This window comes from Lathyrus oleraceus, chromosome 2 (genome assembly GCF_024323335.1).
Source record: "Lathyrus oleraceus cultivar Zhongwan6 chromosome 2, CAAS_Psat_ZW6_1.0, whole genome shotgun sequence".
Taxonomy (NCBI): domain Eukaryota; kingdom Viridiplantae; phylum Streptophyta; class Magnoliopsida; order Fabales; family Fabaceae; genus Lathyrus; species Lathyrus oleraceus.
The window spans coordinates 196,668,009-196,682,590 of record NC_066580.1 but is presented as its reverse complement, the minus strand read 5'-3'; the positions used below and the strand labels follow the sequence as shown (position 1 = coordinate 196,682,590).

Sequence of the window (14,582 nt, the reverse complement as noted above, 5' to 3'; positions counted from 1 at the left end):
TTTTCAAAATTGCATTATTTTTTACATTGGTTGGAAATAATACCTGAGAGGTAAAGTCCTATTTACAAAATTTTAATTATAAAAAAAAGTAATTATTATAATAACGATGAAACCCTTAAACTATGTGGATTCGTTCTATTCATCTGCTGAAAAATTATTACCGCTTCATCGAAAGAAGAAGGTTGAGGGATGCATTTCATGCTCTCCTTTGCATTGAGTTTAAGGGTAATAGGGTTGTCCCTAGTGTTAAAAGAGCCAGCATCTTTAGTATGAGTAGAAGAATCCCCGAATTAAAAAGTTTGAAGGAAATGTAGTGAGACAGAAGTCGCTGCGAAAGTTGCTGAAGAAAGATGCAGAGGAAATATGCAGATACGCAATTATGGAAGCAAAAAAGTTTGAGAATGAAGAGTTAAATATTTATAGGCTAACAAGAAGAACAACCAGACATTAGTCGACTGATAAATTTCCAACTAGGAGGTAGTGGGAGAGTTACTGACGGTGGTTGTAATCCCACGACCTAGAGTGTAGCTAGTAATGATGGTAGTGTGTTTGGGAAACCGCGACGTAGGAAAGTCATCATCACATATAAAAACATCAATAATGATTAGATGGCTAGCCGAAATTTAGAATTCAAAAGGAAAGTTTTTCGGTCGAAGAGCTCAGGTCGAATCTAGCCTTTTCAGAGGGCAATTTGTTAGCTAGCAAGTTTTATCCCAGCGCATGCGTGTTTGGTCTACCACAGGAACAGTCAGAGCCTTGGATCGACGTGGCAGAAAACTGGAATACGAAGTAGACGGGGAAAGAAGCCGGTCGAAGTCGAAAGAGAGGTGTGCCAACACGTGTCATCTCGAGAGTGAGTTGCAACCTTCCAACGGTTCTTTTCTACTAGTATTTAAGCAAGTTGTAATGATCATTTCAAGGATGACAATTTTAACATTTACAGTAGGAGTATAGTTGAAGTACCAAAGCGTTTACGAGAAAAGAGTCATCTCCTTACAAAAATATACTTTTTCTTCAACTTATATTTACAAGTCATTTAACTTACCAAATCGTCTTTGTTTATTTTTTTATTTCCATCTGACTTTTGTCTTTTATTGCATTACATTATTGTATTTTTAACTTGCGAAAAGTTAGATTTAATGCCTTTAAACATTCCAAACACTTTACCAACAAAATAGCCATATACTCAACACCAAGTCAAGGACTTTGTAGTCGGTCCTGCAAGTAAACCTCTGATAGGAAGGATAAAGATTGTTTGCGAAAAACACCTGTAAAGACAATAGTGGTTGTCTCTGGAATATTCTTATCCAAATAACCAGTCTTTTACACTATACCTAGAAGGTTTTTAGTGGTTCTAATAATATATCAACCTCATGACTTGTATCTTGGTACCCTCCCCTAGATAATATGATAAAGGTCAATGTAGATTGTAGTTCAATTGATAATCCGGGGCAATCTTGCTTTGGTGGTAGTTTGAGAAACTCTTCTGGAGGTTGGATCATAGGGATTTTGTAGAAAGTTGTGGTTACACCTCTAATATTAATGGCAAACTTCAACTTATTTTTCATGATCTTAATTAAGGCAACGGAAGAATAGGCAACGACTGAAAAACCGTCACCTAAAGGTATCATAGACCGCACTTTTTTATGCGTTGACGAGTTTCTTGGCAAAGCGTGAAAAACCGTCCCTTATTTACTTTATGCCACGGTTAGTAAAATGCGGGCATAACATAAACGTCGTCTATTTACTATAAGTGACGCTTATGAAATCGTAGATATAACATAACCGTAGTTTATTCCTTTTATGCCACGGTTAAGATATGTGGTTGTTTCTTATTTAAAAACAACAACTAAAAAGCATGACCTATTGTTAAAAGGTTGCCGTTTTTATTATTATTTTGAACTTCAGTTATTTTTCTTAAAATATAAAAATGAAAAAAAAAACAATATTTTTTTAAAAATGAAACAAAAGTTTTGAACCGAAGTTTGCAACTAGAATGGTTAAAGATCATTACCACTGAACTACTGACATTTAATCAACATATTTTGATTCTTAAAAGATTTTTAAATTAGACTTATATTAATTTATTATGTTATATTTAAATGGAAAAAGGTAAATTTATTGAAACATAGTAATTAAAGAATTAAACCCAGGTCTTTACTTTGAAAGAAAACGTGCATTACCCCCTGCCACTTTCAATTCATTAGAATATTTTTCTTTGAAATTTTATTTATAATTTAATGTTCGTATTTTTTTCTTATAATTTCCTAAAAGCTTATTCATTACAATTGAATCCTAAATTATATTTTCTTCTTTCTCTCTACACAATTTTCTTCAATTTCTTCTTTCTCTCTACATAATGTTCTGTATTTTCTTCTTTCTCTCTACTCAAAGAAAGATTTTCTCTACAATTCACATACTCTCACGCCGGCCACCGCACGCTTTCTGCTGCAACTCACCTTCGTTGTATTAATGCATCATTTGTTACAAACACCTCTCAAGAGTAAGTTTCTCATTCTCATTCTATTTCTCATAAATACCTCTTACCACCAAAGTCTTTTGTTGTTCATCTTTTTCGTTTACTTCTCTGTTTTGAATACCTTCGTTTTTTCCTTTCTGTTTGTGAAATTAGAAATCGCTCGAGTAGGACCACCGCCTCAAATTATCTGTCATATTTGTCTCCAAGGGTGAGTCTCATTCTTCCTAAAATTACTCAAATACTTAAATTATGCTAAAACTCTAACCTTCCTATTTCTCCAAATCTGAATTGAAAAATATTACTTTAAAAAAAAAATTGTTTCAAAAATTATTTTGTAAGGATGTCATATGGTTATTAGGGTTTATTATATAAGGACGTTATAATACTTTAGTGAGATTGTATTTGCTTTCATAGGCTTAGCGTGAAAGTTGTTTCAAATTATAACATCAATTGCTTTAAGTTTTTGGTTTTTAGTAACTCATACTATAGTAACATTTTGATACAAGAATAACTTAATAGAGTTAAAAAAAATTAATTAATCATATAAAAGGAGGAACATACTTAATATAATATTATTGTACACTGTTATATCTAATCAACAAAAAATATACAGTTATTTTAATCCTGTTTTAATTTCATAAAACCAAAATGAATTAAAATAATAAAATAAACTTGCAGTTTGGAACAATACATATATATTTGTATGAGGATTACTTAAGCAGGACCGGTACAATTAAAATAATAAAATAAACTAATTACCGATACAATTAATAATTAAGTATAATTTAATTTGATTTCTTCTTGATCAGACATGTCAAATATGTGTTAAGATATGAGAGGAATTTAGAATTCGAGGAGAAAGTCCAAGAGGAAATATATTATATTACATTTTATTACTATTAGCAAATAACCTCACAAAAGATGTAAATATATTATTATTATTATTAGCAAACAATGGTAGATCTATTATAAGGGGATGATAAGTGTCATGGCCAAAAGTGGTAGCAAACAGTGATAGATTTATTGTCCAAATTATTTCAGAAATTTTCTAAAAATTTGTTGCCAGCGTTTGACCAATCAAAATAATTTTTTTATTAAGGAAAAATTCAATTAATTCTCCGAAGAGAATAAAAAAAATAATACTTCATAATTTATCAACTCAAATAAGAAAAAATTAAAATAATTCTCTAAATAAAATTTTATAAAATATTTGAAGAATACAATCAATAGAAAAAAATTAAAAGAAGTTGACGTTTGAACAATTTAAAAAAATGCAAGATTATGAAAGTGAGAAATAAAATATTCAAATCTAATTTTTAGTATGATTTAAAATGAATAAAATGATTTTCTTATATAACGAGGTATCTAAATTATTTGAGACTAATGAATATTTTCAATTAACACAAACATATTTATTTTTTCTATTAATTAAACAAATTTGTTTTCAAATTCATCATAATATTTACACGAATTGTTTATTACAGACAAAAAACCCAGTGAAAAGTAATCATGATTTGAAGCACAATTAGAAGAATTTAGAAGATATAGTACAAATTTGGAATGTAGGATACTACATGAATGGATGAAAATAGAACATCATTGTCCATAGAATATATAATCGTTTGGTTTGCATACAGTGGTAGACCTATTATAAGGGGATGATAGGTTTCATGGCACCCGTCACATTTTTACATTGATATTAAATTAGGTGTGTCAAGCTGTACTGTTGGCATCTGGTACGGTGGTAGTCAGTAACATAGTTTTTGGCAATTAAGTCTTAACTTAAATTTTTTATGGTAACTATTTTATATTTTCATTATTCATTAAAAAAAGACTATATCAGGACTTGAATTTTAATTTGGGGATGGTATTAGAAGTATTCTAACCACTAAATAAGTTTTCGTTTATATGGTTTATTTGAAACAATTTTGATAAAACTTATATTTAGCGTTAATTTATAAAATAATATATTGTTATATTAATTCTATCTTAGAGTAATTTTGGATTGAGTTTCATGTTCCCTTATATATAAGCATTTGTTTCCTTGTTTATTTTGGATCAAGAGTCTAGGCTGACTGAACTTTCTGCAATCATGTTTGAGATGTAAATATATATTTGTTTTATTGATTAGATATTTCATTAGAATTTATTTTTAAGTATATTTTTAATATATTTTCATACTCTAAATTATTATAGTTTATTATAATTATGATTATTCTTAGGTATTTCTATATTTACTGATTGATGGTTTAAATATCTTAATTAAATTAGATTAAAGGTATGGATAAAGCATGGACTAAACTCCCAAGATATTGGAAGACATATAGGAAAGGTGTTAGGTCTTTTTTAGATTTGGCGTATACCAAAGGAAGACCTCAAGGACGTGAAATTTCTTGTCCTTGTGCTCATTATGCAAATTGTAAATGGGCAAGAAGACATGTGGTTCACGATCATTTAATAGATGCAGGTTTGTAAAAGGATATGATGTTTGGGTAAATCATGGAAAGGATATATTATCACCTATGACAATTAACAAGGACACAAAAGAGCAAGATAACTCACTTGATGACATTGATGGCTTATTGTATGACACATTTAGAAATGTGGTTGAAGAAGAGGAAAATAATGAAGGTCCCAATGAGGATGCGAGAAAATTCTACAAGTTGATTAATGAGGCAAAATAAGAGTTATACCTTGGATGTGAAAGCTTCTTTACTCTATCATTCATAATTCGTCTTTACTTGTTGAAGTGTTTGCATGGATGGAAAAATGCATCATTCACTTCCCTTTTAGAGTTACTGAAGGAAGCGATTCCAGATTTAAACATTCCTGAATCCTTTAACAAAACAAAGGCTATGATTAGTGATTTGGGTCTCGATTACAAAAAAAATCATGCTTGTCCAAATGATTGCATGTTATATTGGAAAGAACGTGAGAATGATAACTCTTGCAATATTTGTAAGGCTTCTCGATGGAAGGAGTTTCCTGAAGTGGAGAGTGAATCTTAAGAGCATGCAAAATATGATCATAAAGTCCCTACTAAGGTTTTAAGACATTTTCCATTGACTCCACGATTTCAAAGGTTATTTATGTGTTCAAAGACAATAAAGGAAATGAGGTGGCATGAAGAAGAACGCTCAAAGGATGGAAAATTAAGGCATCCCGCGGATGGACAAGCATGGAAGGATTTTGATAAACTTCATCATGACTTTGCTTCTAAGCCTCGAAACATAAAACTTGGCTTATCAAGTGACGGCTTCAATCCTTTCCGGACCATGAGCTTATCACACAGTACATGGCCTGTCACGATAGTAATATACAACTATCCACCTTGGTTGTCCATGAAATCTGAATATACAATGTTGTCATTGTTGATTTCTGGGCCACAATCACCGGGGAACGACATTGATGTGTACCTTCAACCATTAATTGAGGAGTTAAAGGAGTTATGGGAATTAGGAGTAGATACATATGACGCCTCAAAAAATCAAACATTTAAAATTCGTGCAGCCCTTCTATGGACTATTAGTGACTATCCTGGATACGCTACATTATCAGGTTGGAGCACCAAAGGAAAGTTGGCATGTGCGTGTTGCAATCATAACATTGAGTCGTCGTATTTAAAGAACAGCCACAAGATATGATACATGGGTCATCGTGTCTTTTTACCGATGAGTCATGCGTGGAGGTCAAATAAAAGGTCCTTTAATGGAAGGAAAGAACTTAGGTGTGCACCTTCTTTGTAAAAAGAAACAGAAATTATGGAAACCTTAAAAGATTTTGAGAATGAATTTGGTATAAAAAATTAAAAAAAAAGGTCCATGGAAGAAGAAGTCAATATTTTTTTAGTTACCTTATTGAGCTGAGAATACATTATGTCATAATCTTGATGTGATGCACATTGAAAAAAAATATATTTGATAATTTTATTGGGACTCTTTTAGACATACCAGGGAAGTCAAAAGATCGTGTTAATGCTCGTTATGATTTGAAAGATATGGGAATTAGAAAGAAGCTTCATCCAAAAGAGATTGGTGGAGGTCGAGCAGTGATTGCAAAATCTTGTTTTTCAATGAGCGCACATGAAAAGACTATTTTTTGCAGTGTTTTGAAGGCTACCAAATTTCCAGATGGGACTGCATCAAACATTTCAAAGTGTGTGCATATTAGAAATAAGAAAGTATTTGGCTATAAGAGTCGTAACGCACATTTCATGTTACATTACTTATTACAAGTAGCGGTAAGAGGCACCTTCCCAAATGTAGTGGCTGAACCTCTAATTCACTTAGGGTCATTTTTTTGCGCTTTGTGTAGAAAAGTTATCCAAGAGCAAGATTTGAATTTCTTAGAAGCTGAGATCACAGATATTCTCTGTCAAATGGAGATGATTTTTCCTCCAAGTTTTTTTGATATAATGGTTCATCTTCCTATTCATTTGGAAAATGAAGTTAGATTGGGCGGTCCGGTTCAATTTCGATGGATGTATGCCACTGAAAGAAACTTATGTAAACTTAAAAGTTATGTTTGTAATAGAGCTCATCCCGAAGGATCTATTGCTGAGGCATATTTGGCTGAAGAAGCTTTGACTTTTTGCTCAAGATATTTGCATGATAATGTAGACACAAGTTTGAATAAAAAGAGTTGAAATTATGACAATAGTGATTTGTGTGATGTGGATTTAAGCGATTACTTTTCATGTATTGGTCGTTCTTTAGGTGGGAAGAAAAGTGGTAAACCATTTTTTCTAGATTCAACTACAAAAGCCTAAGCCAATCGATACCTTTTGTTCAATTGTGATGAAGTTAACACATTCATCAGGTACCATAATAGTTTAAGTTCATTTATAAAACACACACACACACACATACACAGACACACACATTAGTGTTATTTTCTAATAGATGATAAGTTATGTTTGTAGGGAGCATGATGATATTGTCATTAGTCAAACTAAAGGACGTAGGTGGGTCAAGGCCAAAACCCAAAGTCACGATTTTAGTGAATGCTTTAAAACTCGAGCCTTGAAAGATGATGTATCAATTCAGCTACAAGATTTCTCTAGAGGTCCATGTGATACAGCAAAGAGGTTTTCAGGTTACCTCATTAATGGATATAGATTCCATACAATGAAAGGAGATGTAAGACGCAAAACTCAAAATTCAGGTGTAACTTTGGTTTCATTGACTCCAAGTTTTGCAAGCTCTAAGAATGAAAATCCTAAGATAGAAGTTGTCACTTATTATGGAGCAATTAGAGATATAATTGAGTTAGACTATTACTCTCAATTCAGCTTTGTGTTGTTTAAATGTGATTGTTTCGAGGTAGAAGAAGACAAATATGGGCTTACTTGTGTATATTTCAACAAAAAAAGTTACCAAAATGATTCTTTTGTTCTTCCATCTCAAGTGCATCAATGTTTCTATGTCCAAGATCCATTTGATGCAAGCAGATAATATGTCATGAAAACAGATCCTAGAGATTTATATAGTATGAGTGACCTATCAGATTCAATGGTCCAAGATTCTTATCAAAGTGATCATTTTGATGGTGAACTTAATTGGGTTAGGGAAGATATACCTGGAACAATTGTTGATAAGCCTCCACCTTTTATGCAAGAGACAAGATATGAAGATGATTCTGATTTTTGACAATACTGTGTTAGACCAGTAAAGTGATGGGAACTAAATCTTTGAAGACTTTCCATTTATTTTTTGATAAATCAATAGATTAATGTAACATGGGTTACCTTTGGATTATATTCTAAAAGAAATATTTATGTTCAAACAATTTCCATTAGATGAGAAGTCTTCTTTTACATCCTTCAGTGCTTGACTTATTTAACTTTTAATGCATATATTAATTTATTTTATATTTTAATGTTGTACATTCACCTTATTGTTATGATAGTAAATTTTTATTTTATGATCTAACCTTATTATTTCTTGATTTGTTTCTTAATTTTCACATTTTCTCCATTGATACCTTTTTATGGTTTGATGAGCATTCTTATTTATTTCTTTGTTTCTCTAAATTTTTTTGTGTTTAAATATTTTGCAGAACAAATGAGAAAGGAAGAAAACAACAAGAAATATATGAAATGTCATGTGAAGGGTCAAATGGGTGCTTCCAGTTTTGAGCTACCGCAAGTCAAATCAAGCTTTGAATTGGCAAGGAATTCCAACATCAAACTGGAGGAAAGAAAGGCCAAACATGGAAAATCACGTGCACCTATATCAGATGTTGAAGCTCTTGGGAACAAAAAAAATCAACCATTAACTTCTCAACAATTCAAGTTATCTATGTTTGCAACAACTTCTAACAAGGAGCCTAAGCCAAAGAAAAATGTTTCAGATAATGCAAGTAGGACTAAATTGCCAAACACTCTTGCTGAAAAAAGTATAGAAAGGGAAGTATCTTTAAAAAGAAACAAAGGATTGAAGATTCAAGATCCATAAGATCAATTTTTGATTTCGGAAAGGAATCAACCTTTGGTTTCTAAAACTCAAAATTCAAAAGGACAATCTTTCTCTCAAGTTAGAAGACCTATGCCTATACAAATCCAGGATCCAAATACGCAACCCATGAAAAAGGTGGTAATTGGAGATGGGTCGTTGGAAAGACAACAAATTATGGAGAAAAAATCTATTGAAAATGACACTTCAAGGTCAAAGGAACAATCTAGGAGAATTGTAGTTGTTGAAGATTGTCGTACCCCAAAATTTACCCTTCTCTTTTCACTTTTCATCTGACATACTACTTGAGATTCATCTGGGCATCCATACGTATTCACGCTGACAATGGTTAATCCACATATTCAAAGCTGGTAATTGATGGAAACTCTAATCTAATGCAAACAGTCGATTGAAGTCCTGACAATGGTTAATCCACATATTCAAAGCTGGTAATTGATGGAAACTCTAATCTAATGCAAACAGTCGATTGAGGTCATTGGTTGACTTTCTGGTCAACCATCTGACCAAAGTCAACAAAGTCAACAATCCATTTATAAACCCCCAGTGTCTCAACCTTGGTAACACCGGTCATTATCTATGCCTTTCAACATTGTCATATCCACCTTGGTTTTTATTTCAAAAATTGTTTCAAAGTGTGAAATTAATCTTGATTAATTTTAAATTAGAGTTTGGACTTTAATTGGTCTTTACTTCCAAATGGATTAAGCTTTTGAGTTTGATATTTGAATTTGTATTTCGAATAGTAGTTTTGTTTGCTATTAATTATCATTATATAAGAAAATAAAAAGAAATCAAATGCACTTTTTATTTAATTCAGATCATTTTGTTAACTCAAGTTACAGTATGCAAACAGGCTGCAAGTGCATGGAAAGGGGCAGGAAAGAGGGAGTTTTGATTAGAGGCACTATTGGCCATTTTGGTGAAACGGCTGTGTGGACGTCCATCAATTGTGACAGTCGGACCTGCATTTGGTGTGACTAAGGCCGCTGGAAATTATTACTGGATGCTAGCAGCAATCTCGTATATAATGGACTATTTTTTCCATTTCAGTTCATTCAATGACAATGAGTAAAGCATAATTTAACCAAGAGTATAACTTCATCCATTAACTGAATGTTCTCAACTTCCAAACTATTTTTAGCATTTATCCACACTAATATCACATCCTGTAAATACTTTGATTTTCTAACTTTCTAACATTTACAACGTTTTTCCCTCTTAACCAATGAGCTGCTAAAATTTAAACTAGAACAATCCTAATTTTTTTGATCCCATGGTTCATCAATTAATTCCTAAAACATAAGAATGCAGGACACGCCAACAGAGACCTTTGCTTTGCCTCGCATCACGCATACCACAAGCAGCATCAATCCTTAAAGCCTTGCCGCAGCCGTAAACTGCATCACGAAACCAAAACCGTACCTGCAGATATAGAGGATAGGAATTCAAAAATCAATTCTATAATCCTTCCAATAAGCTTACAAGTGTTCCTATATTATAATTCAGAATAATTAGCTAAAAAATTCCATGACAGAAACCTGCAAAGAGGGGCGTTCCCAATTGCTCACATGTTGCCGCAAGACCAATAGGCTAGAACACACCAATTTCACCAAGTTAACCCCTGCAACAGCAGACCACAGGGAATTAACAAGCTTCAACGGCACCTGCATTGAAATTAAGATTCCACTGCAATCAATACGACTACACCACAGAGGATAACAAGTTCTAACCACCAAAACATTTAACCAGATTCTAACAAGTAATTATCACGTAATATTTATTAACTAATCATTAAAGAGTATCCATAACAGCTCCATTATAATGCATAACACTGGTGGAAGCTCACAAAAATGAAGAAAATACCAATTTGATAGAAAATAATGTAGCAAAAACCCAAGGTTATACGACTTCTTTTTCCTAACTATGAACTTCATGTCCATTTAGATTTCAATTAATATCCAAAGCCATCATTAACTTAACAAGTGAATTGAACATTGTTACGAACTAATTTAAATCAAGTTAACGGAGCATAATAAAGGTTTCTCATTCAACTGATTTATCAAGCAGAACCACAACAGAGTGATATTCTTCTGTTTTTTAAACATAACGAAATCACATGCAACCCCTATGTATCTCCAACAAACTAACTTACCAATTTGAAGGATTCACAACAGATATCCCATTCTGACCAACCTTCATCCTGTGTTACCTTCGGTTCAACCTGCAAATCGGCCAACGGAAACTCAGTTAACTCCGCATATATTAACAGAATACCAAGTAACTACCGAACCACAAACAATTTTACAACTGATAATTCACAAACCAATTTGCAGATATTGACAATTCAGAATTGAATGGGGAGTTTGTTTCATTGCAATAATACAACAGTTCCTCTAATAATACTATCTATTTCACAACGTCGGTCGTGTTGTTGCAGCAACTCAGTTTCTTTAACTAATTTACAATATCTGGCATCACAATTTCTGCAAGCGTTACCAAAGCAGTGTAAAACGGAATCACTGCCAAACTGACAACTGATCCGGTGACATCGAAGTGAGCTGGCAGTGTAATCACACCAAGTCACCTGCATCAATTCAGCAGTTCATTCATAACTACAAGTCAAAAAAGAGGAAGTTAGCTTTGACATCCAATAACAACAATAACAGCGCCCTCATCAACAATTAACAAGTTACCAATTAACTGCTACAGAAAATGCATAAACCAACAGATGTTAGCAGCAGCATGCCTCGTCGAGTCCGAAAAGGGAAGTAACAGCAGTGGTACATTCAACCGTCATAAGCCATCAAATAAAATCTACGCAAATAAACTACATCAATTCACAGTTCTAACAGCTCCTGTTTCTAACATTAAAAGGTACCGGAACTACACCAAACACTAATCAGATTTCATATTTAGCTACTGCAAGTTAACAATAATCAAGCATAATGCAACTTCCTCGATAAATTCAATGCAAAAATCAACACAACCACACTCACCAACATATTTCATTCGCACTAACTAATATTTTAATTTACAACTAACATGACAGAACGACTAACTGAATTAATTTCAACTAATTCCGGACATATTTTCTTACCAGAATTTGCCAATTGTTGCCGTTAAGATGAATTTCAATGGCATGTCAAAACAATTTTCATCCCAAATTAACTCCACTTTAGAAAATAACAACTCGGAAACAATCTCAAAACATAACCCATAACTAACTCATAACAGAATAAGTTAGCATACTAACCGCAACATGACTAATTTCAACTCAGTTGACATAGCCTATCTGCAAAACCTGTATTTAAGCAAACCAAAGTCACTAACCTGCAACATGAACAGCAGGTCATTAAAAACCATTCCAATATAACCTCAATCTGATCCTAACCTGCAGCAGCCAGTCAAGTTTCACTCCACTCATTCATTAACCAACATCAACTCACATAACTAACTGAGTAGTTTCTAAATAACTGAGTTTTTCAATTAACTCAGTGAGTTGAGTCCAACTAACTCCAAACCATGTTTAACTAATTCCATACCTAAGTCCCAAGCTAGCAAGGTCCGAACCAAAAAAAAATCTATTTAAGAAACTCATCACTCCCATTTTCAAGACCCTTGGAATTTTGCTTGAACCTGTGCACTCTCTCTATTGCAATCACTTCCCTCACCCTACTCAAAGCACTATTTTCTCCTAGAAGCCATTGAAGCTTCACATGGAAGCTTCAATTTCGCTTGAGCTAAGCCACTACATTCTCTTTTCACTATTCTCAAACTCACAAAAAGAAGAAGGAAAGTGGAAGTAGAGAGGAAGAGGAATTGATACCTGAACATTCGCCGGAGAACCACCACGTCGCTTCAATCTGGTAAGTAGTTCTCGCTTTAATTTGTTCTCGTTTTCGTGGCGATGTCGTTCCGGTTCAACCAAGTCCGTCGCGATTAGATACTACTTCAAAGCTAGTGAGTAAACCTGTGGTTGACGGTGTGGATGGATGATTCGACGCCGTCGAACCCAGGAATCGCAATCGGAGAACGTCATCCGTAAGCACGGAATTGCAGCGATGAACCACATTTGGAGCGTGAACGCTCTTATCCTTTCACGTTGTTGAATGTCGGAACCGACGATGATGACGATTGAGGGCCGAATGCGATTCGATGGATTCTGAAGTGGATGAGGAGATTTTGAAGCACGAAACGAGTGTCGCCGCCGCTCCCAGCTTCTGTGAGGAGTTTTTACCTTAAGCCTTGTTCCATCTTTTTTTTAAAAGGCGCTTTAGTAAAATTTGGATTGGGACGCATACTGGGCCTAGGGCCCATGCAGTTTGGCCCTTTAATTACTTCCTTTATACACATCCCCTTTACATATTGTGCCACCTCAATGGTCAGCTGCATCCTCCTGGGCCTAACCAAAGCCCAACGATTGTGGCTATTTCCTCATACATTGGGGGCAATTTCCCCTACAGGATTACGAGTTTGGGCCCAAACGAGATGGGCCTCTACGTCTGGTTCACTGTGCACCCCCACTAGTTCATGCAGGTTTTAGGTCTTTTTTGCTTGTTGTGGGCCTAAAACCCATTTGCTACTCGACTACTGTCCATACCACCATGTCCAGGTTTTACCCTATGTTTATTTGTTTTAATTCATGATATTTAGTTTAATTAGAATTGTAGAATAAATGATGGTTAGGTTCTTAGGACTTAAATAATTTCCTCTTAGGTTAGGATAACTAGATTAATTAGGTAATTAGGCCAAGCTTAGTTTCGATTGAATATTGATTTTAGAATTGTTGTCCAAATTAACTAATTTCTTACAATGACCAATTTGCCCTTATGAGCTCATTTTGTTATTTTAGTGATAGAATGCTCCTTTAGGATTAGGATTTTGCATTGAAGTTTTATCAATTCCTAACAATAGCATGTTCCTTTATAAATTAACATAGAATTTTTATTACATGATCCCCTTAAGACTAGAACTTGACATTAGAATTTTAATCAATTCCTTACAATTGTAGGTTCCCTTAGGAATTTTAACTTAGAATTTTCAATCAAACTTCTAATGCATGATCCCTTAGGATAGTTTATAACATTTACTAACTTTGATTACATCCAAACCTAGTTCCCCAAAAACAAAATAAAATCAATTATTAAATTGATCAAAAGCAATTTTGATTAATTAAATCCTTTGAACTTGTATAATCCCGCAGTCTAAATTGAGTGACAAAAGACCCTTGGTCACTTAATAGGACTTTTCTTCCAAGTTGTAGAGCTCAAGGCCTCAAGACAAGATCTTCAATCAAGGCATCCTCAGTTATATCAAACAGCGGATTATTCAAGCACGTCAAAAGTGGCATCTTCAACACTTGTTAAATCAAAGTTAGAAGAGTGTGACACGAGCCTTAAGCAATAGAGAAGGAGTGGGACTGGAGTATTCCTACCCGCATTCTAAGTATCTTTGTGTGTGGGACGTATGACCCAACGCTCATCGTATTCGCCTCTATTCATATACTTTAGCACAATTCTAACCATGCGATTAACAAGTTTATCTTCACAAAGCAAAATACAACAAAAGCAAGGACGGCGTTAACTATAACACCCCGATAAAATAAGATAATTATTTAAATTGAGTTAATA

General features: G+C 33.7%; 1 long non-coding RNA gene across 3 annotated transcripts; it reads right to left on the bottom strand.

Moving 5' to 3' along the window:
• Positions 1-10,031: 10,031 nt before the first annotated feature.
• On the bottom strand, positions 10,032-13,206 carry LOC127118856 (uncharacterized). 3 transcript variants are annotated; one of them, XR_007802416.1, is made up of 6 exons: positions 12,779-13,206; positions 12,206-12,282; positions 11,646-11,766; positions 11,105-11,564; positions 10,491-10,616; positions 10,032-10,374 (listed from the first exon to the last, which is right to left on the bottom strand). It is a non-coding gene; the product is annotated as an uncharacterized LOC127118856 (long non-coding RNA). The 3 variants fall into 3 exon arrangements; XR_007802417.1 differs by having other exon boundaries at positions 11,105-11,536; XR_007802415.1 differs by having other exon boundaries at positions 11,105-11,766.
• Positions 13,207-14,582: the final 1,376 nt, after the last annotated feature.